The following is a 27,248-nucleotide window of genomic DNA, read 5'->3' as shown; positions in this document are numbered from 1 at the left end:
AGTCCAAATGGCATGACTGTATAGCAAAAGGTACCCCAAGGCGTGGTAAAGGAAGTTTTGGATTGGTCACGAGTGGCTAACTTGATCTGATTATAGCCTGAGTATCCATCCATGAAGGAGAACATGGCATGGCCTACCGTGCTATCGATCAGAAGATTGATGTTGGGGAGTGGATAATCATCCTTTGGGGTGGCTTTGTTCAGATCTCTAAAATCAATACAAATCCGAACTTTGCCATTCTTTTTGGGAACCGCCACGATGTTCGCCAACCACTCTGGGTATTCAATGGTTCAAATGAATCCTGCCTTTAACAATTCTTCAAGTCCTTCTTTGACTTGCGGTGCCACCCGAGGATCCATTTTTCTTAGTTTTTGCTTGATTGGTTTGCAATCTGGCTTCAACACAAGGCGATGCTCGACTAACTTGGAGTCTAAGCCTGACATATTCTCATAAGTCCAAGCGAATACTTCCTGATGTTGTTTGAGGAATGTTATCATCGCAAAATTTTACTTTTGCAAATCAAACTGACCTTTGAAAAAGATTTTGAAAATAACTCACCTCCGTTTTTAAAATGCGGGAAAATTCTGAAGAATGGGACTCGCCTGTCGGTACGAGGTTCAACCGTTCCTGCCACCTTTAACAGGGGTAATTGAACCAAGGATCAATCTTATGCTCTACTCTATTCAACTTGTCTAAATCATATTCTAATTTCTAAATGCACATAGAATCAGGAATGTGCTATGAATTTTCAGAAAATGCACATTTGAAAACATGATGTTTGCTTTGAATGATTGAAATATTTAGAAAATGTAAATCTTGGAAAATCGTGAATTGGGATTTGAAATGTACTTCTGAGAGAAATAAAAATCGATTTTGAGGAATCCTTGACATTTGGTGAAAATCGATTCTGAGAAACTTGGTTTCTCTGAATTCAAACTTTGAAATTGAAATTCTAACTTAGAAAATTTGAATTTGGAACTTGGGAAATATTTGAAATATCATTGGCAAATCCATATTCTTTTGAATAAGACTTAGAAAAATTCTAACTTCAAACTTTGAAATTGACTGCATAACTTTGGAAAATTGAGTTTATGAACTTGAAAAACACTTGAAATATTCTTTGAAATTCAATGCTTTTGGGAAAATCGATTTTGCTATAAGACTTAGGAGATTTTGAGAAAATGAACTTCTTTGAATTGAGATTTGAATTGGAATTGGCAAATGCATGAAATGAATGAATATGGATTTGAGGAATTGAGAAATACTTTTTGTATTTTTTGAGAAATGCAGTGCATTTTTGAAGTTAGCCTAAGAGTGTAGGCTGAATGTGGCTAATGTGAAGATCATAAATCTAAGTATCATTCGTATTCTGACTATGGCCATAAATACAAATTCCACCAAGTTTATAAACTTCATAGAAGCTAGTGCATGTGCCATTCGTGTAGACCATGGTGAATTTATAAAAATATGCATGAATCATCATCCATCACACATTAACATTTTTTAAAAAAAATAAGCTATATGCAATGCTGCCTAAGCTAAGCAGTAAATGTAAATTTTTATTCCAAAGTTTAATTACAAGTTACATCACTATTAAAATTTAAATACATGAAAAATAAAGTCTTCAATGTACCTGCAAAACTAGAAAACTTGGTTAATGAAAATATGTTGGCTTTTCTAGATTTATCCAGTAATATCTAGAAATTACTGGATTTTGCTAGACATAAGCCTTTTCCATGATTCCCTTAAATCAAAATTATAAAAATATGAATTAAACTTGAATAAACATGAATATAAGATATGAAATTTCGAAATTGGGGTCAAAATGACCAAAATACCCCTAATAACAAGACTATGGCCTTGAAATTAGAGTTTTTAGAAAGATATTTTGATAAAATGCAAGTTTTGAAATTTGAATGCAAATAAATTAGGCTAAAATATGATATGACATACTTAAACACATGAAAATTAAGGTTAGGGATTTCGAAATTTAGGTCAAATGACTAAATTGCCCCTGATAGCAAGACTATGGCCTTGAAATCAGGGTTTTTAGAATTAGATTTTTGGTAAAAACTTAGGTTTTATGCACTAAATGAAATCAAATGAGAACAAAATTAAACCTAAAGCATCCTAATATGATTATGAACATGATTAAATCCTAAAAATATATGCTCATGCACGAAAATCCAATAATATCACAAAAACTGTGATTTTAGCAGTGTTTTTGGATCTTTCAGGAACCCGGTTTTGCAATTTTATTAATTCAGAGATCAAATGGATTCCAAAATCCATAAAAATTGGTACCTGCACTTGTTATAATCCTAATGTCGAATTGGAATTATAAAAATAATTTTTTGACATTGAATTAATCCGAAAATTGCATTAAACCCTAAAAATATGCTATTTTGACCTAATTCACCAACCAGTTTCAATCCAAGACCTGAACCAGGGGTCAAATCTCCATGTAAATTTATGAAATTTTACAGAGACTAACTAAGAATAAAAACAGATATTTCCCAATTTACAGATTGGAAAAATCATCTCCGGTTAGGGAGAAACCCTTCCGGCAATCTGAGCTAAAATATATCACTTTTAAGAGGGATTAAAACGTCTACTTCAGATTGAAAATACAGAAATAAATATCAATCCTGAACAAAAATCTCTGAAATTTTAGTGGTGAACAGTATACAGAAAAATAACAATACTCACTTTTTACAGATCATGAATCGAATCTGTGGTTTGGGATTTATGACTAACACAAGTCTGATTAGGGTTTTGGTAAACCCTAATGAGTTTTAAATTTAAAAACAGATTCCCTGAAAGGAGAAAAATACTAAACAGTAACCAAAAAATCCGAAAATTTCACACCAGACATATCTACTCAATGTGAATCCATATCAATTTACAGATCTAAAATCGAATATAAGATGAGAGAAATATCATAACATCAAGTTACCTTCTTGATTTTAACCACGATTTTAAAGCTTTAAAAACCCGATTTGATGTCTGATTTTTTTGACAGGGTTCCCGAGATCCAAAACCTCTGATTTTTCTACAGTAACTCAATAACTCATGCATGCATTACATATAAAAAAATCAGAAATAAACAATGAGTACTTCAATCCAAAATAACATTATCTTTACTGTTGTAAACCTAAAACACACAGAAATTTAAGAAACTTGGAAAAACCATGCATTAACTAATGTAAATCAATAAAATAAACCATAAAACAGTAAATAAAAATTATTTCTATGCTATAGAACGTAAAACAAACATGAATAAATCATGAAAATAAAATAAAAACAGGGAATCAATGGCTGGAATTTGATATCACCTTTAAAACATAGATTTAACCCATTAAAAGGGTAAATCATATATTTTATTGGTTAATAATGTAAAGAATCATATTAAAATCAATTCTGGTAGATTAAAATCCCTGTAAATCAGTAAAAACAGGGTTAGATCACCTTCTTGGATTGTTCTTGCTGATTCTTGATGGTTCTTGAGGTGAAACCATGGTTGAATCCATGAAATAGGAGGTATTAATGGCTAAAATTGATTTAAAACTATTAAAAACATGAAACAAAAGCTAAAAATTAAACAAAATAATTACCTTGAGGTGGATGCAATGGAGGAAGGGCTGGAGAGGAGAGAGAATCTCCAAGAATCCCAAGGAGAGCAAGTTGGAAAAATTGACCCCCCTATGGAGACTATTTATAGAATTTTTTTAGGTTTAAAAATTGGGAATTTTGAATTTTTTGGACTCTAACAAGGGAGGGCGATTTTTGGGTGGAAAGACCTAACTACCCCTAACCTAAATTATCTAAACTAATGCCTAATTAACCCCTAGACTTTCCTAAAAAATCCCCAAATGTAATGCCACTTGGCATTTTCTACATTTGGCTTTTTAAAACACCTTTAAAAACCTTTAAAAACACTAGTTTTAAAAATTAACTTTCAAAATGAGTTTTTTTTCAAAATGGTTTTGACTCTTCTAAACCTCTAACATTAACTAAGACATCAGCTAACCCTAGTCTAGCCCTGACTGACTCGAATATGGCGCCACCCCGAGTGGGCCCTACTTGAGTTTTTCAAAAAGCGATTTTAAGACTTGAAATTGAAGGAGTTTTCAAAAGGATTTTCAAAGACAAACTTCAAAGTTATAATTTTTGAAATGGAATAGGGTCCTAACTAGATTAGAACTCCTCTGGATATGGTGCCAACTTAGTGGGCCCACATCGAGTTTTGAAAATTTTGAAATAAACACTGAAAATGGCTTTGAAAAGGGGTTAAAATCGACATTTGAAATTCAAGATCTTTGAAAATAGGGTCTCAAGCGAACTGAAACTCCGAGTTAGAGTACTGAACTCTTAGGACTCTGAGATTTTAAATTTTAGAATTCAAATGTAAAAATTTTTGAAAGATTTTACCAAGAAATGATGAAATAAGTCAGAAAACACAGTCAGGGTTAGACTCCTAACTCGACCGAACTCTAAAATAGAGTTTTGAACTAACTAGACTCTGTAAAATGACCTAAATTTTGATAATAATCGAAAAAGACTAAAAATGGAAGTAAAACAGATTTCAAAACAGACTTCTGACTGGATTAGGACTCTGGGACAGAGTCCTGATCGGACTGAAACTTTCAAAAGTTTGAGAAATTTGATGAATAAAGAAATTCAGAAGCGACACCATCTCAATGGGCCTCATCTGTGAATTGAAATCGATTAAAATTTGAATTTGAAATGAATCCATATTGTTTCCGTGAGAAAATATTTCGAAATATAAAGTCATGGGGTTGAAAAATGACAGAGTATTGAATAAAAACCCAGGTTTTGAAATTGATTTTTTGAAATAAAAGCTTTGAAATTCAAATCTGGATTGAATGTTTTGAAAGCTGGAGTGTTGGATCTCAAGAATGAGATGCAATGCAATGAGATGGTATGCCGAATGCATGCAATGACACATGAAATGGACAAACACTGGATGAGGGTGAAAATTTGGGGTGTTTACATATATATACCATCTTTGGCATGCTTTGTTATTGGTATATGGGGAAGCTCCATACCCATTTTTATTGAAAAATACATTATAATTTGAGAAATATGGCTGTGTGAAATCACCTACAGAAACTGTATATACCTGTATTTTCTGATTTTACCCATTATATGGAATTTGCCTTTACATGTATATTTTCTTATTATAGGTATATATATCGATATATATGTATATCTACCTATATTTATACGTATATATACATATACATATACTTATATATATATATATATATATATATATATATATATATATATATATATATATATATATATCCCTTCATGTGCACTGGTTATCACATATATTTTTCTTTTCTTTTACTTTTTGTAAATATATCTTCATTATCATATATCATATATCATTTATCATAAATTCAAGTGTTTTTATATTTACCTGTATATATTTGTTGTATATAGTATATATACCCATTTCCTTGGTTATCTTGTACTAACTCTCATTTTGCAGGAAAATCTAGAAGATGCTGATTCCTTGGCTCCATTTCATTTTTTTTACTTTATGTTAGCAATGTAACAATCCAATGAAAACCTTGGAATAAGATTTACTTTTACTGCTTAGATTAGGTTGCATCTCATATAGTTTGATTTCAGTAATATCTTGATTCTATGATGCATATATCTCAATTTTTCAAAATTCACCGTGGATGAACACGAATGGCACGTACACCAACTCTTAGAGAGTTGATGAACTCGGTGGAGTCCATATTTACGGCCCTAGTCGGAATATGGACGAGACCCAGATCCAACATCTTTCTAACAGTCACATTGAGCCTACACTCTTAGGCTATCTTGAAAATGCACCTCATATTTCCAATGTTTTCAAAATATTGTGAATTAACTCAAATAAACCCTGAATATATTCATGGCCACAGTCAGAATATGTGAAGGATTTACTTTGGCTTAATCCACATTTTTCCAACAAATTTTTCAGAAATCTTTTCAAAAGTGCATTCATTCATTCAAATCATCTGCATCATTTGTTTTTCTCATGATTTTCTCAAGAAACTTTCACTTCATGAAATCGATTTCTCAAGAAACTATGATGATATTCGGAGTTGGATTTCCCAAATCAAAGTTTTCCCGTGATTTTCCCTAAAAAGTTATTTTTTTAAGATCCATTTTCAAAAGAAATTTTCATCTTTCTCAAGAATCAAAAATCGATTTTCAGATATTTCAAGGACAATATTTTCAGGATTTCAAATTCCTAAGTTCTGAATTTCCTTCTCCAATGAGTTTTCCTATAGATTTTTCCTCATTTTCCTAAGAAAATTCTCAAAGTCTGAGTTTTCCTGATAAGTGTTTTCCTTTTCAAATATTCATCTTTTCTCAAGAATTCCTTCAGTTTTCCTGAGATTCTCATTTCTTCATGGTTTTCTAAGTCTTTATAAACTTTCTCAAGATTTTCTCGAGATTCTCACTTCTTCAAGATTTTCCAACTCTTTATAAACTTTCTCGAGATTTCAAACCTTCTTCGTTTGAGTTTTTCTGAGAGATTGATTTCCATCTTTTCCTGAGAAATACTTTTCAACTTCAGATGTTTTCTAAGCATACATCATATTTTTCAATTTTACATTTTCCAAAAATCTCATAGCACATGCCTGAATTCTCTGTGCATTTAGGATAAAACACAATTTCAATGATTTTACTAAGTCAAACATAATTTTGGTCCTTGGTTCGATTACCCCTGTTAAAGGCGGCAGGAACGGTCGAACCTCGTACCGACAGGTCGAGCCCCATCCCATGGATTTTCCCGCAATTTTCAAAATGGAGGCGAGTATTTCAAAACAATTTCCAAAATCCGGTCAAGTTTGAATCGCGAAAGCATTTTCCTCTCTCTTTTGCAAGGAAGGGAAGACGGGAAAAATTTTGCGACGATGTAAACACCCCAAATTTTCACCCTCATCCAGTGTTTGTCCATTTCATATGTAATTGCATATCACTGCATACATTTTTTCATATCATTTCATCGCATTGCATAGCATTGCATGTCATTACATCTCATTTTCGAGATCCAGCACTTCTGTTTTCAAAACATTCAATCTAGATTTGAGTTTTAAAACTTTTCTTTCAAAAACAATTTTAAAACCTGGGTTTTTAATCAACATTGTGTCATTTGCCAACCCCCAGGACCTTATATTTTGAAGTATTTTCTCAGAAAACAATCTGGATTCATTTCAAACTCAATTTCAACTGATTTCAATTCTCAGATGAGACCCATTTAGGTGGTGTCGCTTCTGGATTCCTTTACTTGTCAAAAATCTCCAAAAAATTCAGAGTCCTAGTTGGATCAGGACTCTTTTTCCAGAGTCCAGTCGGATCAGAACTCTACTTTTCACTACCTTTTTACCTGTTTTTAAAGAAAACCTTTCAAAATCTTCTGTTTTGGCCAAAATTTTAGAGTCCTAGTTGGATCAGGACTCTTCTTCAAGAGTCCAGTCGGATTAGGACTCTTCTTCAGAGTTTCAATTGGATTGGGACTCTAATCTTTTACAGCTATTTTTATCAATTTTCAATCAAATCTTTCAAAATCTTTCAAAATGAGTCAGAAACTCAGATTTTTAGTCAAAACAGGACTCTGTTCAGAGAGTCCTAGTTGGATCAGGACTCTGATCCTGATTTCAATTTTGAGATAAATCTTTCAGAAATCTTTCAATATACCAAAACTATTACACTTTTATCAAAGAATTTCAAAATTCTGAGGTTTTATCTCAAAGTCCTGATCAAATCAGGACTCTACCCCAGAGTCCTGATCGAAGTAGGACTCTATCCAAAATTGATTTACTCACTTCATTTTTACTAGTTTTCAAAAAGCTTTGCTTAAATTTCATCATTTGCTTATCAGAAAACCAAAATGCTTAGAGTTCTGATCGAATCAGAACTCTTTCTTAGAGTCCTAATCAGATCAGGACTCTGAACCAAAACTTTAACTTCATCCTGTTTTTAACTGTTTTTCAAAATTCTCTCATTTGATTTCTCAGAAAATCCAAAAATTAAAAGTCCTAGTTCAATTAGGACTCTGTCCTTAGAGTCTCAGTTGAATCAGAACTCTCTTTTATTTCAATATTCGTTATTGTTTTCAGTGTTTTGACAAGTTCTTTCATTTGTTTTTCAAAAAAATACCAAAAAAAATCTAGAGTTTCAGTCCGATCAGGACTCTGTCCCAGAGTCCTAGTCCAGTCAGGAGTCTGTTTTGAAGTCCGTTGTCATTTCCATTTTTTATTTATTTCCATTTATTTTCAAAATTTAGGTCATTTTGTAGAGTCTAGTTAATCCATGACTCTAATTTAGAGTTCTGATCGAGTTAGGAGTCTAACCCTGACTGTAGTTTCTGACTTGTTTCACCATTTTCGATGAAATCTTTTCAAAAATTTCTTTATTTGGCTTTTAAAAACCAAAATCACAGAGTCCTAAAAATCCAGGACTCTAGGCCAGAGTCCAGTTCGCTTGAGACTCTATTTTAAAAAATCTTTGAATTTCAACTATTGATTTTAACCCCTTTTCAAAGCCATTTTAAGTATTTATTTCAAATTTTCAAAACTCTGATGTGAGGTCCACTTAGTTGGCGCCATATCCAGAGGAGTTCTGACCCAGTTGGAACTCTGTGCCATTTCAAAACTTTTAATTTCAAGTCTACTTTTGAATCTCTTTTGAAAACTCCTTCAATTTCAAGTTTTAAAATCGCTTTTTGAAAAAAACTCAAGTAGGGCCCACTCGGGGTGACGCCATATTCGAGTAAGTCAGGGCTAGACTAGGGTTAGTCATTGTCCTAGTTAGGTTAGGGGTTTAGAGGAGTCAAAATCAATTTTAAAAATCCATTTTATTTAACTTTTAAACCATTGGTTTTTAAAGGTTTTAAATTCAGGTTTTAAAAACCAAATGTGGGTCCATACTAGGTGGTGTCACATTTGGACTTTTTAGGGTTTAATTAGGTATTAATTAGGTATTAATTAGAGTTTATTTAGGGTTAGAAAACCACAAAAAATTGTTGCCCCCTTTATTGATTTTATTAGAAAGAGTTCTAAAAAAATAAAACTCCTTAATTAACCCTAATTAAGGAGGTTTTGAAAACCTATAAATAGGGGACTTCAAGAGGTCAAAAAAGAGATTTTTTTCTCTCAAATTTTTGTGGCTTCTCTCTCCTCTCCAGCACCTCCACCTTCCTCCATTGCAGCTGCAGCCCCAAGGTGAGTTTATTTAATATTATTTTATTATTATTTTATTAGTTTTTATGATTTTTCAATAGATTTCACCATGGAAACTCTTGTGTTCATGGATTTAACCATGGATTTCATCCAAAAACCCCAAAATCGACCCAAGAAGATGATCTAAATCAGTTTGAGGGTGATTTCAAGGATTCTAATCCATTAAAATCGATGAGAGGTACGTTTTTCATGTTCTTAACCGACGAAAAGTGAGATTTACCCGTTAAATGGGTTAAATCCATGATTTCAAAGGTGAAAGCAAATTCCAGCCATTGATTCCCTGTATTTTATTTATTTATATGTTTATTCATGTTTATTTTACGTTTTCCAGCATAGAAATAATTTTTATTTACTGTTTTATGGTTTATTTTATTGTTTTACATTAATTAATGCATAGTTTTTATAGTTTCTTAGATTTCTGTGTGTTTTAGGTTTAGAACAGTAAAGATAATGTTATTTCGGATATAAATCCTTGTTGTTTATTTCTGATTTTTTTATATGTGATGCATGCATATGTGATTGATCTACTGTAAAAAAAATCAGAGATTTTGGACTTCGGGAACCCTGTCAGAAAAATCAGACATCAAGTCGGGTTTTTAAAACTTTAAAATCGTTGTTAAAATCAGGAAGGTAACTTGTTGTGATGATATTTTTCTCATCCTATATCCGATTTTAGATCTGTAAAGTAACATGGATTCACATTAATTAGATCTGTCTACTGTGAAATTTTCAAAATTTTTTATTACTGTTTAGTATTTTTCCTCTGTCAGAGACTCTTATTTTCAATTTAAAACTCGTTAGGGTTTTCCAAAACCCTAATCAGACTTGTGTTATTCATAAATCCCAAACCACAGATCCGATTCATGATCTGTAAAAAGCGAGTATTGTTATTTTTCTGTTTACTGCTAAAATATCAGATATTTTAGATCAGTATTTATATTTATCCCGAAATTATCAATTAAAAGTATCTGTTTTAACCCCTGTTAGATTTGTTAGATTTTAGTTCAGATTGCCGGAAGGGTTTCTCCCTAACCAAAGATGATTTTTCCGATCTATAAATTGGGAAATCTCTGTTTTTATTCCTAGTTTGTCTCTGTAAAATTTCATAGATTTTCATGAAAAATTGACCCCTGATTCGGGTATAACTCTGAAACTGGTTGGTGAACTAGGTCAAAAATAGCATATTTTTAGGGTTTGATGCAATTTTCGGGTTAATTTAATGTCAAAAAAATATTTTTATAATTCTAATTCAAAATTAAGGTTATAACAAGTGTAGGTACCAAATTTGATGAATTTTGGAATCTGATTGATGGCTGAATTAAGCAAATTGCAAAACCGGGTTCCTGAAAGATCCAAAAACACTGCCAAAATCACAGTTTTTGTGATATTCTTGGATTTTCGTGCATAAGCATATATTTTTAGGGTTTAATCACATTCATAATCATATTAGGATACTTTAGGTCAAATTTGATGTTAATTTGATTTCATTTAGTCCTTAAACCCCAAGTTTTTACCAAAATCTATTTTAGAAAACCCTGATTTCAAGGCCATAGTCTTGCTATAAGGGGCAATTTGGTCATTTGACCTCAATTTCGAAATCCCTAACCTTAGTTTTCATGTGTTTAAGTATGTCATATCATATTTTAGCCTAGTTTATTTGCATTTGAATTTCAAAACTTGCATTTTACCAAATATCTTTCTGAAAACCCTAATTTCAAGGCCATAGTCTTGTTATTAGGGGTATTTTGGTCATTTTGACCCCAATTTCGAATTTCATATTTTATCTTTATTATTTCTTCATATTTTATCATTTTTATTTAAGGGAATCATGGAAAAGGCTTATATCTAGCAAAATCCAGTAATTTCTAGATATTACTGGATAAACCTAGAAAAGCCAACATATTTTCATTAACCAAGTTTTCTAGTTTTGCAGGTACATTGAAGACTTTATTTTTCATGTATTTAAATTTCAATAGTGATGTAAATTAAATTAACTTTGGAATAAGAATTTCAATTCCTGCATAGAATAGGATGCATTGCATATAGTTTTAAGCTTTGATATATAACTGTTATGTATGCCAATTCATGCATATTTTTACCAATTCACTATGGTTTACACGAATGGCACATACACTAGCTTTTATGAAGTTTATAAACTTGGTGGAATTCGTATTTATGGCCATAGTCAGATTATGAATGATACCCAGATTTATGATCTTCACATTAGACACATTCAGCCTACACTCTTAGGCTAACTTCAAAAATGCACTGCATTTCTCAAAAATACAAAAAGTATTTTTCAATTCCTCAAATCCATATTCATTCATTTCATGCATTTTCCAATTCCAATTCGAATCTCAATTCAAAGAAGTTCATTTTCTCAAAATTCTCTAACTCTTATTCAAAAATCAATTTTCTCAAAATATTGATTTGCCAATGATATTTCAAGTATTTCCCAAGTTCCAAATTCGATTTTTCTAAGTTATATTTTCAATTTCAAAGTTTGAATTCAAAGAAATCAAGTTTTTCAAAGTTATTTCATATTTCTCAAAATCGATTTTCACAAAACCTCTAGATTCTTCAGAAATTGATTTTTACTTTTCTCAGAAGTACATTTCAAATCCCAATTCACGATTTTTCATGTGATATCTATTCTAAGTGTTTCAGTTATTCAAAGCAAACATCATGTTTTCAAACTTGCATTTTCAGAAAATTCATAGCACATGCCTGATTCTATGTGCATTTAGAAATTAGAATATGATTTAGACAAGTTGAATAGAGCAGAGCAGTAGATTGATCCTTGGTTCGATTACCCCTGTTAAAGGTGGCAGGAACGGTCGAACCTCGTACCGACAGGCGAGTCCCATTCTACGGAATTATCCCGCATTTTAAAAACGGAGGTGAGTTATTTTCAAAAACTTTTTCAAAGGTCAGTTTGATTTGCAAAAGTAAAATTTTGCGATGATAACAGGTTTGGCGATCGTGATGGGACCTGTCTTCGCCTGATCAATTTAATGCTCTACTTAGTTCAAGTTGTCAAAATCGATTTCCATGGAATGTCAGCTTTTAATTTATGCTATCATGTGAACCTAGGAGCCTAGACTTGAACCCAGCTGACATGGACTGCATGTAGACTAGGTATGGTTTGGTAGGAACATATTGAGGAGGAAATTTTCATGCTCACATAGACTTAGGTCTAATACAACCCTCCTCAATCTAGGCTTGATTGAAAACAATGTTTGCTTCTTCAAAAATTTTAAAAAAATCTGTATCTCTTTAGGTTTTAGAGCCTTCTGATTTGATTGCATGTGCTCATATTTTTCAAAAACCACCCCACCTATATTGTCCCGATCTTCACGTTGCTGGACTCTCTTCCAGAACCATAGTTTGGGACAGAGCCTCACTACTGGGCCACTTATTTGGGTGAAAACCCCCCTGCCACGTACCAAGGGCCATAGTCCAACGTATATCGGCAGGTGCTCAAGGATGTTGGAAAACTTGAACCTAGAACCGGAGAAATTGATTTTATGCCACGTACATCGAGCCTTGGCTTGAGTATATAGGCATAACTGGATTGGATACAGTTGATCTGAACCTTAGAGTTAGGATTAAGGTCCTATAGCTATTTCAAAATTTATGCATCTAGAGTCAACTTTTAGGGAATGTTGTATGTGCATACTTGTTTATGCAGGATGTGATTGAATATGTTATAGTCATTTCCTTTGTATTTTCTATATTTTCCCAATTTTCTAAAAATACTGGATGATTTTTAAAAATTCCACAATCCATGTCCATGTACTGTCCATGTTTTAAACCCTGGACGATTTTCAAATACTTCATTTTATGAAGTACTTCTTTATATTTCAATAAACCCTGGACGATTTTCCAAATTTCCCTCCATTTTCTTCAAAACTCCAGGTTATTTTCCATCCTTTCTTTCTTCTGGATCTCAAATTTCCTGCTTTATTTTTATCCTGCTGCATTTTCCTCAAATTTCCTGTATTTTCCCAAGTCTTATTCCAATTTTCCATGATTTCCAGTCTGATGGCATCCAGTCAGCTTGATTCAGTCTTTCCTGAGGGTCACATCTCCTACGAGGTGCGACAAAGTCTTCCTGAACATCGAGTCCTCAGCACCGGATCCTTCATTCTTCGGTGGTACTATTCATGGCTCAAGAACTTCTATCGTATGTTTCCGGACCATTTGGATGATTGTGGATTGGAACTGGCGTCCGCAGTGGGAAAGCAGACAGTCAACGGCAATTTGATCCATGCACTAGCAGAGCGGTGGAATCCGAACACTTCTACTTTCTGGTTCCCGTGGGGTGAGATGACAGTGCTAATAGATGAATTTTCAGAAATCATGGGATTGCCCAAGCCAGCCGGTCAGCCTGGAGATCCACTGGAGAAGCAGTTTTTGATTAATGTCAAGGGTCTGGACCCTAAAGATGCCTTAGCTTGCATGACAGGACGTAAGTCTTGGCCGCTGATCGAAGAGGACAGAAACGAATATGTGGACCTGCTCGAAATCTACAGACAATATGGGACATTCGTAGAAGTCAGCTCGTTGTCCAGGACAGCTCGAGAAAGAATTCAACATGCGATGGTTCTGTGCACGGTGGGATTAGCTTTCTTTCCCGATGGACGGAATTATATGGATATTAAGATACTCCAACTTCTGCGAAGGTGGGGAAGTCGACAGACCAACCGCCTCTCCATTGTCATGGCCGCACTCGCCTTTCTGTACCGGGGGTTGACCCGCTTCACACTTGGAGAATCGATTCTAGTCGAAGGGTTGTAAACACCCCAAATTTTCACCCTCATCGAGTGTTTGTCCATTTCATGTGTCATTGCATATCATTGCATGTATTCTGCATATCATTCCATCGCATTGCATAGCATTGCATGTCATTGCATTTCATTTTCGAGATCCAGCACTCCTATTTCAAAACATTCAATCCAGATTTGAATTTCAAAGCTTTTATTTCAAAATCAATTTCAAAACCTGGGTTTTTATTCAATACTCTGTCATTTTCCAACCCCAGAACTTTATATTTCGAAATATTTTCTCAAGGAAACAATCTGGATTCATTTCAAATTCAAATTTTTAATCGATTCCAATTCACAGATGAGACCCATTAAGGTGATGTCGCTTCTGAATTCCTCTATTCATCAAATTTCTTAAATTTTTGAAAGTTTCAGTCCGATCGGGACTCTATCTCAGAGTCCTAATCCGGTCAGAAGTCTGTTTTGAAATCTGTTTTACTTCCATTTTCAGTATTTTTTTATTATTGTCAAAATTTATGTCATTTTACAGAGTCCAGTTAGTTCAAAACTCTATTTTAGAGTTCGGTCGAGTTAAGAGTCTAACCCTGACTGTGTTTTCTGACTTATTTCATCATTTCTTGATAAAATCTTTCAAAAAATTTTACATTTGAATTCTAAAATTTAAAATCTCAGAGTCCTAAGAGTTCAGGACTCTAACTCGGAGTTCCAGTTCGCTTGAGACCCTATTTTCAAAGATCTTGAATTTCAAATATCGATTTTAACCCTTTTTCAAAGCCATTTTCAGTGTTTATTTCAAAATTTCCAAAACTCGATGTGGGCCCACTCAGTTGGCACCATATCCAGAGGAATTCTAATTCAGTTAGAACCCTATGCCATTTCAAAAATTCTAATTTTAAGATTACTTTTGAAAATCCTTTTGAAAACTCCTTCAATTTCAAGTTTTAAAATCATCTTTTTGTAAAAACTCAAGTAGGGCCCACTCGGGGTGGCGCCATATTTGAGTAAGTCAGGGCTAGACTAGGGTTAGTCAGTGTCTTGGTTAGTGCTATGGGTTTAGAAGAGTCAACATTCATTTTAAAAACTCATTTTGAAGTTTAGTTTTTAAAACTAGTGTTTTTAAAGGTTTTTAAAAGGTGTTTTAAAAATTCAAATGTTAAAAATGCCAAGTGGCATTACATTTGGGGATTTTTTAGGAGAGTCTAGGGGTTAATTAGGTATTAAATAGGATAATTTAGGCTAGGGGTAGGATAGTCTTTACACCCCAAAATCGCCCCCCTTAGAGAGTCCAAAAATTTTAGAAAACTTGATTTTTTAACCTAAACAAATTTTCTTTATAAAGAGGCCCCATGGGGGATGATTTTTCCAGCCACCTCCTATTGGATTCTTAGAGCTTCTCTCTCCTCCCCAGCCTTTCTCCATTGCTGCAACTCCAAGGTAAATAATTTCTTCAATTTTTAATATTTTATTTAGTGTTTTTAATGATTTAAACCTAGATCTAGGCTTGGACACCCCTCCTTATGAAGATCCAACCATGGTTTAACCTCAAGAACCATCAAGAATCAGCAAAAACGATCCAAGAAGGTTATCTAACCCTGTTTTATGTGATTTACAGGGATTTTAATCCATTAGAATTGATTTTAATATGATTCTTTACATTATTAACCAATAAAATATATGATTTACCCTTTTAATGGGTTAAATCTATGTTTTAAAGGTGATATCAAATTCCAGCCATTGATTCCTTGTTTTTATTTTATTTTCATGGTTTATTCATGTTTGTTTTACGTTCTATAGCATAGAAATAATTTTTATTTACTGTTTTATGGTTTATTTTATTGATTTACATTAGTTAATGCATGGTTTTCCAAGTTTCTTAAATTTCTGTGTGTTTTAGGTTTAGAACAATAAAGATAATGTTATTTCGGATTGAAGTACTCATTGTTTATTTCTGATTTTTTTATATGTGATGCATGCATGAGCTATTGAGTTACTGTAGAGAAATCAGAGGTTTTGGATCTCGGGAACCCTGTCAAAAAAATCAGACATCAAATCGGGTTTTTAAAGCTTTAAAATCGTGGTTAAAATCAAGAAGGTAACTTGCTGTTATGATATTTCTCTCATCTTATATCTGATTTTAGATCTGTAAATTGCTATGGATTTACATTGAGTAGATCTATCTGCTGTGAAATTTTCGGAGTTTTTGGTTACAGTTTAGTATTTTTCCCCTTTCAGGGAATCTGTTTTTAAATTTAAAACTCATTAGGGTTTACCAAAACCCTAATCAGACTTGTGTTAGTCATAAATCCCAAACCACAGATCCGATTCATGATCTGTAAAAAGTGAATATTGTTATTTTTCTGTCTACTATTAACCACTAAAATTTAAGAGATTTTTGTTTAGTATTGATATTTATGTCTTATTTTCAATCTGAAGTAGCCGTTTTAATCCCTGTTAAAAGTGATATATTTTAGCTCAGATTGCCGGAAGGGTTTTTCCCTAACCGAAGATGCTTTTTCCAATATGTAAATTGGGAAATCTCTGTTTTTCTTCTTAGTTAGTCTCTGTAAAATTTCATGGATTTTCATGGAGTTTTGACTCCTGGTTCAGGTCTAGAACTGAGACTGGTTGGTGAATTAGGTCAAAAATAGCATATTTTTAGGGTTTAATGCAATTTTCGGATTAATTCAATGTCAAAAAATTATTTTTATAATTCCAATTAAACATTAGGGTTATAACAAGTGCAGGTACCAATTTTTAGGATTTTTGGAATCTGATTGATGGCTGAATTAAGCAAATTGTAAAACCGGGTTCCTGAAAGATCAAAAAACACTGCTAAAAATCACAAAATTTGTGATATTCTTGGATTTTCGTGCATAAGCATATATTTTTAGGGTTTTATTATGTTCATAATCATATTAGGATGATTTAGGTTTAATTTGATGCTCCTTTGATTTCATTTAGTGCATAAAACCTAAGTTTTTACCAAAATCTATTTCAGAAAACCCTGATTTCAAGGCCATAGTCTTGCTATCGGGGGCAATTTGGTCATTTGACCTCAATTTCGAAATCCTTAACCCTAATTTCCATATTTTTAATCATGTCACATCATATTTAGCTTAGCTTATTCCATTCAAATTTCAAAACTTGCATTTTATCCAAATATCTTTCTAAAAAACCCTAATTTCAAGGCCATAGTCTTGTTATTAGGGGTATTTTGGTCATTTGGACCCCAATTTCGAAATTTCATATCTTATCTTCCTTATTTATTCTATTTTATTTCATACTTTATCATTTTTATTTAAGGGAATCAAGGAAAAGGCTTATATCTAGCAAAATTCAATAATTTCTAGATATTACTGGATAAATATAGAAAAGCCAACATATTTTTATTAACCAAGTTTTCTAGTTTTGCAGGTACATTGAAGACTTTATTTTTCATGTATTTAAATTTCAATAGTGATGTAATTTGTAATGAAACTTTGGAATAAGAATTTACATTTCCTGCTTAGCTTAGGTTGCATTGCATATAGTTTATTTTTATAATTTTAATGTGTGATGGATGATGATTCATGCATATTTTTTTACAAATTCACCATGGTCTACACGAATGGCACATGCACTAGCTTCTATGAAGTTTATAAACTTGGTGGAATTTGTATTTATGGCCATAGTCAGAATACAAATGATACTCAGATTTATAATCTTCACATTAGCCACATTCAGCCTACACTCTTAGGCTAACTTCAAAAATGCACTGCATTTCTCAAAAATACAAAAAATATTTCTCAATTCCTCAAATCCATATTCATTCATTTCATGCATTTGCCAATTCCAATTCAAATCTCAATTCAAAGAAATTCATTTCCTCAAAATCTCCCAAGTCTTATAGCAAAATCGATTTTCCCAAAAGCATTGAATTTCAAAGAATATTTCAAGTGTTTCTCAAGTTCATAAACTCAATTTTCTAAAGTTATGCAGTCAATTTCAAAGTTTGAAGTTAGAATTTTTCTAAGTCTTATTGAAAAGAATATGGATTTGCCAATGATATTTCAAGTATTTCCCAAGTTCCAAATTCAAATTTTCTAAGTTAGAATTTCAATTTCCAAGTTTGAATTCAGAGAAACCAAGTCTCTCAGAATCGATTTTCACCAAATGTCAAGGATTCCTCAAAATCGATTTTATTTTTCTCAGAAGTACATTTCAAACCCCAATTCACGATTTTCCAAGATTTACATTTTCTAAATATTTCAATCATTCAAAGCAAACATCATGTTTTCAAAATGTGCATTTTCTGAAAATTCATAGCACAAGCCTGATTCTATGTGCATTTAGAAATTAGAATATGATTTAGACAAGTTGAATAGAGTAGAGCATAAGATTGATCATTGGTTCAATTACCCCTGTTAAAGGTGGCAGGAACGGTTGAACCTCGTACCGACAGGCGAGTCCCATTCTTCGGAATTTTCCCGCATTTTAAAAACGGAGGTGAGTTATTTTCAAAAACTTTTCAAAGGTCAGTTTGACTCGCAAAAAGTTAAAAAAAATTTTGCGATGATAACAAGGGTGCACCTATGCATTGCAATCTTTGTTCCTTCGGCATGTGCCAGCCCGAGCCAGTTCATTCAGATACAATGGTGAAAAGCTTCTTCCAGTTGCGCTATACCGATTCTTGATCGATAACCTTCAGGAGGAAGAAGTCGTATGGGACTACTTCGATCGCCAGAAATCACCTCCCAGATACACTTATGCATACGACAAGCGATTCAGGCTACTTGGCCCATTTTTTTGCGCATACTACCATCCAGAGCGGTGTGTCAGGCAGTTCTCTCAGAGGCAGAAGCACGTAGAGATTCATCCACTATCAAGGGTTCTGCCAGAGTTCAATCTCGCATCAGATCAGTGGTCCGGAGCATATCATTCTGCCAGACATGGTTGGGATTCCTTTGTCAATCTTACTATTTTTCCTGGCCCTCGTGTGTCTTCTGATTATCCGGAGTGGTGGAAAATTAGAGCATCAGCAACATCTAAAAGAATACTTGTGATACTCGATGGTTCATACAAGGTCCGAAAAGAAAACCCTATCAGTTGAAGGCATTGCATACTCAGTCGCTTCAGAAGAGGAAATGGACTCACCCCGTAGTCAAGGTCAGCAAGCAGAAGATGACGTAGATCCCCAGATGTACGTCATGTTCAAAAAGATGATGAGTAAGATGCTGGCAGAGCAAGCTGAAGCCAGTACTGAGCAGACTCAGATCAAGCAGAAGGATAGGGGTCACGCAGCCAAGAATGTGAAAATCTTTAAAAAGCAGAATCGCCATGAGGAAACATCTGATGAGTCAGAATCAGCAGATGATACTGATAAAGAGTATGAAGCCAAACAAGAATTCAGAAGGTCGACTCAGGGGCAGGGGTCGGCTTACAAGTTCAGAAATCAATCTGTCGATGACCCTACTCAGTCACAACTCAAAGACGTAATGAAAATGGTCAAAGATCTGCAAGCTCGTGACAAAGGCAAAAGGGTCTTTACAAGCGAAGACTTTTATGATGGACTGGATGGGGATGATGATCTTGATAATCTTCCCAAGAAATTTATCAAGTTTGATGGTTCGGGCGATCCAAAAGCGCATCTCGCCCTATTCTTCGCAGAGTGTTCCAGGTTCAAGAGGAATAATCATGCCTTATTTCTCTGCTTCCCTCGCAGCTTGGAGGGTATCGCGGCAAAGTGGTATTCAGAGCATATCAACCCGATAGAGCTGAAAGAGTTCGATAAAGTGGTCAATTTATTTATTGAGCGCTTTATATTCAATGCTGAAGCACTCCCGACTCTCAGTCATCTTTGCGGCCTCAAGCAGAAAGAAAACAAGAAGGCCCGAGATTTTATCCACCGATGGAGGTCAGCTTGCAATAAGATGAGAGGCCCGATATCAGAAGGGCATGCATTGTCACTAATCTTGGATAATTTTTCACAACCCATGAAATGTCTCATTTCCACGGCACCGTCAAAAACCTTCATCGAACTGACAGAACGAGCCGAGTGGCTCGAGCTAAGCATGGAAAATGGAGTTTATGAATGCTTCATCTTTACACAAGGTAACAATCAGAGTAAGCAGAAGAAGAAGGCTCACTTCACTCTTTCTGCCAATGATAGCAAAAGCAACAAGAAAAATCATGATCACTATTCAGAGGGATCCAAGGGCCAAAAAGGAAAGTTCTCCAACAATGATAGGCCTCTTCAATCTAGTCCTCAGCATAAAGAGAAAGATCAAGAAAAGCCAAAGCGCAAGGATTGGAGTACGGATCGAAAGTTCACCCCTCTGGACCAAACACTAGAGAGTGTTCTGGAATACATGCTTGCAAAAGATATGATCCGTTTACCTAAAGCAGCTGATCCCGCAATAATCATGGGCAGATTCAAAGAAAGATTTTGCAAATTTCATCGAGCAGTAGGACATGACACTGAGAATTGTTTCATCCTAAAAAATATCATTCAAGATTGCATCGACAAGAATATCCTGATTGAAGATGAGGAAGATACCAGTCGACCATCCTGAGCAAGTTTTCTAAGAAAAAAATTGACAATGTCGAGACTATGTCACTTTCATCATTTTGTCATTTTGAAGGGACAATGCAGTCCTAGTTCTTCTATCAATTTGTTATTTCCTTTTTCAATGCATTAACAAAATTGTCAATCTTTCTTATGGCCTGGTGTCATCTTTTATATTCCTCATTTGCAAATGTTTAAATGTCTTTTTACATGGGGTAACCTCTTTCAGAGTGCCTCTCCGATGAACCAAGAAGCTTGTTGTCAGTTTTCACCTCGTTATCTTCAGAGAATTATCATCAAATATCAATTACTTATCCTTTCTTATTCCCCCATTACACTGAGGCATTACTTTGGAAATTGTCTTCAAAACATCCTGTATGCAGGCAGGATCAAACAAATCTCCCATTTTGCACGCATGTGCACCCATTTATATCATTTTATATACATTTACATTCATTTGCATTTGCAGGCATTCATTCGCATTCATCTGCATTTGCATCAAGCTTCCCCGCTCAGGAGAAGGGGTTAATCCTGAAAACAGGCTTTGAAAAGCTAACTATGATGGTTCATTCAAATCATGAACCAAGAATTTTTATTTTCCAAATTCAAAACCCATAAGTTGAACCCTTCCTTCTTAAACTGTGATCCTTAGGTTAAATCCCTATGAAATTGATAGTTCGTAGATCGAACCCCTGCAGAGTCAATGTGATTTGTAGGTTGAACGCCTGTCAAACCAATACGGCTCATAGGTTGAACCCCTTTGTGAACCAAAAGTCCTTCTCAACCTAGTGGTTCTTAGGCTGAACCCCTTTTGAACCAATCTCATTCTCAAAATTTCGATCTGTAGGTTGAAGTCTTACTAATCCTCGGTTCTTAGGTTGAACTCCTTCGGAACTAATCCCATTTGCCAAAAATTTTGATCTGTAGGTTGAAGTCCTCCTGATCCGATATTCTTTACAGTCCTTAGGTCGAACTCCTTTTGGATTGGTATTTTTCAGATATATGATTTGTAGGTTGAAGTCCTCCTGATCCACGTTCTTAGGCTGAATCCCTATTGAACCCATGTCGTTCCTAGTGAACCAATGCCGTTCTCAATTGAACCAATGCCATTCTTAGGCTGAATCCCTATTAAACCCATGTCGTTCCTAGTGAACCAATGCCATTCTCAATTGAACCAATGTCGTTCTTAGGCTGAATCCCTATTGAACCCATGTCGTTCCCAGTGAACCAATGCCGTTCTCAATTGAACCAATGTCGTTCTTAGGCTGAATCCCTATTGAACCCATGTCGTTCCCAGTGAACCAATGTCGTTCTCAATTGAACCAATGTCGTTCTTAGGCTGAATCCCTATTGAACCCATGTCGTTCCCAGTGAACCAATGCCGTTCTCAATTGAACCAATGTCGTTCTTAGGCTGAATCCCTATTGAACTAATGTCGTTCTCAATCGAACCAATGTCGTTCTCAATCGAACCAATGTCGTTCTTAGGATGAACCCCTACGGAACCCATGTCGCTCCCAGTAAACCAATTCTCAATTTCGATCTCCAGGTCATCCAATATCCTATTTCCAATTTCTGAGTCTCTTCTTTGGGGAAAGGAGAGGAGTAATTCCTAATTCCTAATTCCAAATTCTAAATCGTCTCCTTTGGGGAAAGGAGAAGAGAATTTCTGTCACGGATGTGTTGCGTTGTGCTTCAAATGCTCGCTTTCACAAAGGATTTCAAGAAAATTTTGCCAATTTGTCATTAAATATTTGTTGATTTCGAAAATCTTTATTGCACAAAATTATTACTTCAGAATACCTCCAGTATTACTTCCGAAAGGACAATGCTTTCGCGAAAAAGGATTCAAAGTTCAAAATCTTTCTATTGGCCAACCAAAAGGATGAAGAATAAATCCGCGATATGGCTAGCAAAGAGAATTTAATGTTGTTGCAAAGTCATGAGTGATTGATATTGATCGCAGTCAATGGCACATTTTTAAAGACCATTCTTGAAGAATAAAGCAGTCGAAATATCCTGAGTGATACAGAAAAATCCACTCAATTTCCATATCTCCTCAATCACCTAAGCTGCAATTAAATATCTGCAAAAGGGATCTCTCAATTGTCGTCAAGATGAAGGCGAATTAAAGGGATCTCTAAAGAAGATTTGGATCATCTCCAAGATGACGGAGTTTGTGACGGATCCTTTCAGGGAAAGTTCAGATCACCGTCGAGATGAAGGCGAGTGTGATGAGCCTACCGACAAACCCTAAAAGATATTTAATTTCTGCTATCATCAAGAGATTCCCAACCAAAGAGCCAATAATCATCATGATAATCTCTGAGAGAAAAGAAGGATCGGAACATCTCTGAGATGAAGGAGTTTGTGACGTACCCTTCCAAAAAAAAAGAAGAGAGAGACAAGTTAGGACATCTCCAAAATGAAGGATGATGTAATTCCCGAGAAATTCGAGAGAGCTCCAATCTGCTAAAAAAAAAGAGTGCAGAAAGATCATCATGAGAAAAGAATCCCAGGATATCAGACTACCGAATCTATCAAGAATCTTCTTTAATTTTGTGAAATTCTTTTATCAATATTCTTTCACCAATATCTCTCGCAATATCAAGAATACTTTCTTTTCCTTCCATATCAAGGAAATTGATAGCTTCCTTGAAAGAAAGTCAATCGCAAGCAATTTGAATTCGAATCTTGATTCTACAGAGTTAAGCCCAGTCGGAGGTAATACTTTAGGTAGAAAAGAGGGAATACTTTCAAAACAATGTGCATCATTTTCAATTATTTTGAATCAATAATAATTTTCAACATTTTGACAATATTTTCTAGCTATCCTGGCATAAACCGAGAGCTTGAGGTTCATCTTTGGCACATCCTGACACCATCCCTTTTAGGACTTGATTATGGGAGTTTTCAAGATTCCTTCCCTTCTTTGGTATAATCTGAGCGCACGGGCTCTCAGATTCGCATACTTCCCTGTGTTCCCACTCTCCCACCATAGACAATTCCCGTTCAGGTTAAGGGTTAAACCTGAATTTTCTGCAAAAAGGTCATATGTCCTAAAAGCCATTCAGTCTCAGCGATGAGACGTCCAAGATCAATCCCTTTTCAAGCTTTAGGGAACCCCCTTTCTTCCTTTTGCAAACCCCTCTCGAATTTATTCTGCAAAATTCGAAGGTCCCATCATGGTTTCTTCATTTGAGGACTCTGTATATCGTCCCCTTTTAGGTTAAGGGTTAAGCCTGAGCCTCATTTTTCCACGAGGTATCATCCCCTTTCAGGTCAAGGGGTTAAACCTGAGCCTCATTCTGATGAGGTATTTCATTTGTCGTCCCATCCAGGTTAAGGGCTAAGCCTGAGACTCATTTCGATGAGGTGAATCTTCTTCTTTATTCTTTATGCTATATCTACCACCATCATTTGAACTAATTCTTTCATACCGAGTCAAATTTATCTAACTGAGGCATTTTTATAGTCTAAATTTGGTGTGTTTTCTTTGCCACTAAGCTCGGCTTTAAACCGACTTAGGAGCAAAGAGGGGCATCTGTAAACACCCCAAATTTTCACCCTCATCTAGTGTTTGTCCATTTCATATGTAATTGCATATCACTGCATACATTTTTGCATATCATTTCATCGCATTGCATAGCATTGCATGTCATTACATGTCATTACATCTCATTTTCGAGATCCAGCACTCCTGTTTTCAAAACATTCAATCCAGATTTGAGTTTTAAAACTTTTCTTTCAAAAACAATTTTAAAACCTGGGTTTTTAATCAACATTGTGTCATTTGCCAACCCCCACGACCTTATATTTTGAAGTATTTTCTCAGAAAACAATCTGGATTCATTTCAAACTCAATTTCAACTGATTTCAATTCTCAGATGAGACCCATTTAGGTGGTGTCGCTTCTGGATTCCTTTACTTGTCAAAAATCTCCAAAAATTTCAGTCCTAGTTGGATCAGGACTCTTTTTCCAGAGTCCAGTCGGATTAGAACTCTACTTTTCACTACCTTTTTACCTGTTTTTGAAGAAAACCTTTCAAAATCTTCTGTTTTGGCCAAAATTTTAGAGTCCTAGTTGGATCAGGACTCTTCTTCAAGAGTCCAGTCGGATTAGGACTCTTCTTCAGAGTTTCAATTGGATTGGGACTCTAATCTTTTACAGCTATTTTTATCAATTTTCAATCAAATCTTTCAAAATCTTTCAAAATGAGTCAGAAACTCAGATTTTCAGTCAAAACAGGACTCTGTTCAGAGAGTCCTAGTTGGATCAGGACTCTGATCCTGATTTCAATTTTGAGATAAATCTTTCAGAAATCTTTCAATATACCAAAACTATTACACTTTTATCAAAGAATTTCAAAATTCTGAGGTTTTATCTCAGAGTCCTGATCAAATCAGGACTCTACCCCAGAGTCCTGATCGAAGTAGGACTCTATCCAAAATTGATTTTCTCACTTCATTTTTACTAGTTTTCAAAAAGCTTTGCTTAAATTTCATCATTTGCTTATCAGAAAACCAAAATGCTTAGAGTTCTGATCGAATCAGAACTCTTTTTTAGAGTCTTAATCAGATCAGGACTCTGAACCAAAACTTCAACTTCATCCTGTTTTTAACTTTTTTTCAAAATTCTCTCATTTGATTTCTTAGAAAATCCAAAAATTAAAAGTCCTAGTTCAATCAGGACTCTGTCCTTAGAGTCTCAGTTGAATCAGAACTCTCTTTTATTTCAATATTCGTTATTGTTTTCACTGTTTTGACAAGTTCTTTCATTTGTTTTTCAGAAAAATACCAAAAAAAATCTAGAGTTTCAGTCCGATCAGGACTCTGTCCCAGTGTAAAACCCACGTTTTTCAAAAAAAAAAAAATTATTTAATCGAACTCGAGCCGGGTCGGGACCCTACCCGGGCCCGTTAACGGTAGGGTTTTAAAACCCGACACAGAGGGAGGAGTTGTTTAAAAACAAACCCTCCCCTGTGCGCCGCAACCCTTCACCCGCGCATTCGACCCGTTAAGGGAAACCCATCGGGGTTTCCCCTTTTATCGCCCCTCCCTGAGCTCTTTAAGAGCGTTACGGGAGGGGAGGATAGATGCTCTGCCCCCCTTCTCGTTTCCTGCATGCGACAACCTCGCCGACAACCCCGACCGACGCCTCCTCCTTCCCTGCGCGCGCCGCCGACCGCCAGCCACCTCGCCTCCTCTCCTTCCAGGTACATCACTCTACCTTCTCCTCCTCCCCCTCCCATCTCCCTCTCTGTCACCTCGCCAGGACGCCGGCAGGCGGCGCACAGCCCATGCCGTGCCTTCCCTCTTCGCCTCCCTCTATTTTTTTTCCCTTCTTAGGGGTTCGTAGGGAGGCTGGCAGGCTGCGCACGACCCCTGCAGCACCCTGTGTATCCATCTGAGGCCGACAGGGGGCCTACGGGGCCCCTGTCTACTCCTGTGAGAGATCGGGCGACCGACAGGAGGTCGGTCCTCCCCCTGTCTCCCGGCCCCTCTTCTTTTAAAACCCAGCAGGGGCCGATGGCCCCTGCCATTTCTTTTCAAGCCCGACAGGGGCCTTTGGCCCCTGTCACCCTCTACTCTGCCATGATCTGCGAAGGGGTCGGCAGGAGGCTGATGGCTCCTGCCGCCCCGATCCCTCTCTCGTCGGCAGGGGCTAGCCCCTGCCCCTTCGGTGCTGACGGCAGGGGCTGCCTCCCCTGCTATTTTGTTGCCATCGGCAGGGGCTAAACCCCTGCCGAATCGCTGCCGTCGGCAGGGGCTCAACCCCTGCCATTTCGCTACCGATCCGCCGCCGTCGGCAGGAGCTCGACCCCTGCCGAATCGCTGTTGTCGCCAGGGGCTCGACCCCTGTCGATTCGCTGCCGATGGCAGGGGTTATTTTCCCCCTGTCGCTTCGCTGCTGTTGGCAGGGGCTTGCCCCCTGCCGCTTTAATGCCGTCAGCAGGGCTCGTCCCCTGCCGCCTCGCTGTCATCAACAATCAGGGTTTTACTCCCTGTCAGTTGTTGTCGGGTAGGGGCCGAGGCCCCTACCATTTGTTGTTCTGTCGGTAGGAGCCGAGGGCTCTTGCCGCCTTGCTGTTTTCGGCAGTGGCTCGTCCCTGTCGCCTAATTCTACCAATGCCTCAGTCGCGCCATTAATTATATTAGCAAAATGGAATATTTAACACTCTTGCATATTTACGCAACAGGTCCCGATCGTGCTCCACGGCCCGACTCTCGTATTATCCTCACGCGTAGGCGTACGCAGCTGCACGACATTCCAAGGTAGGGTAAAGTCACACAAAGGGCAATAAATGAACCTATTTAAGTTGAAATAATTAAGATGCCCATGTTAGATATGCTTAGATTTATATTGCTTCTGCATTGCATATTTTTTGTCTGCATATTTATGAGTCGATGTATGATTTTACTCTTTGAGTATTAATTTGCGTATTTGCTTATGTGGTTGAAGGTGGTTTCGTACTTTTTTGTAATACTTATGCCCTTAATTGCTTGCATATATACTTGCCTGTACGTTCCTATGGGTCGATGTACAATTTCATTCTTCGATCATTATTTTGCATAGTTGCTTATGAGTTGAGGTGTGGTTTCGTATTTCTTGAAATACATATGCCCTTGTTTGCTTGCATAC

Source organism: Nuphar pumila, chromosome 3, assembly GCF_984573655.1.
Source record: "Nuphar pumila chromosome 3, dmNupPumi1.hap1.1, whole genome shotgun sequence".
Classification (NCBI taxonomy): domain Eukaryota; kingdom Viridiplantae; phylum Streptophyta; class Magnoliopsida; order Nymphaeales; family Nymphaeaceae; genus Nuphar; species Nuphar pumila.
The sequence above is the reverse complement of the archived record's forward strand: the minus strand, read 5'-3'. Positions refer to the sequence as shown.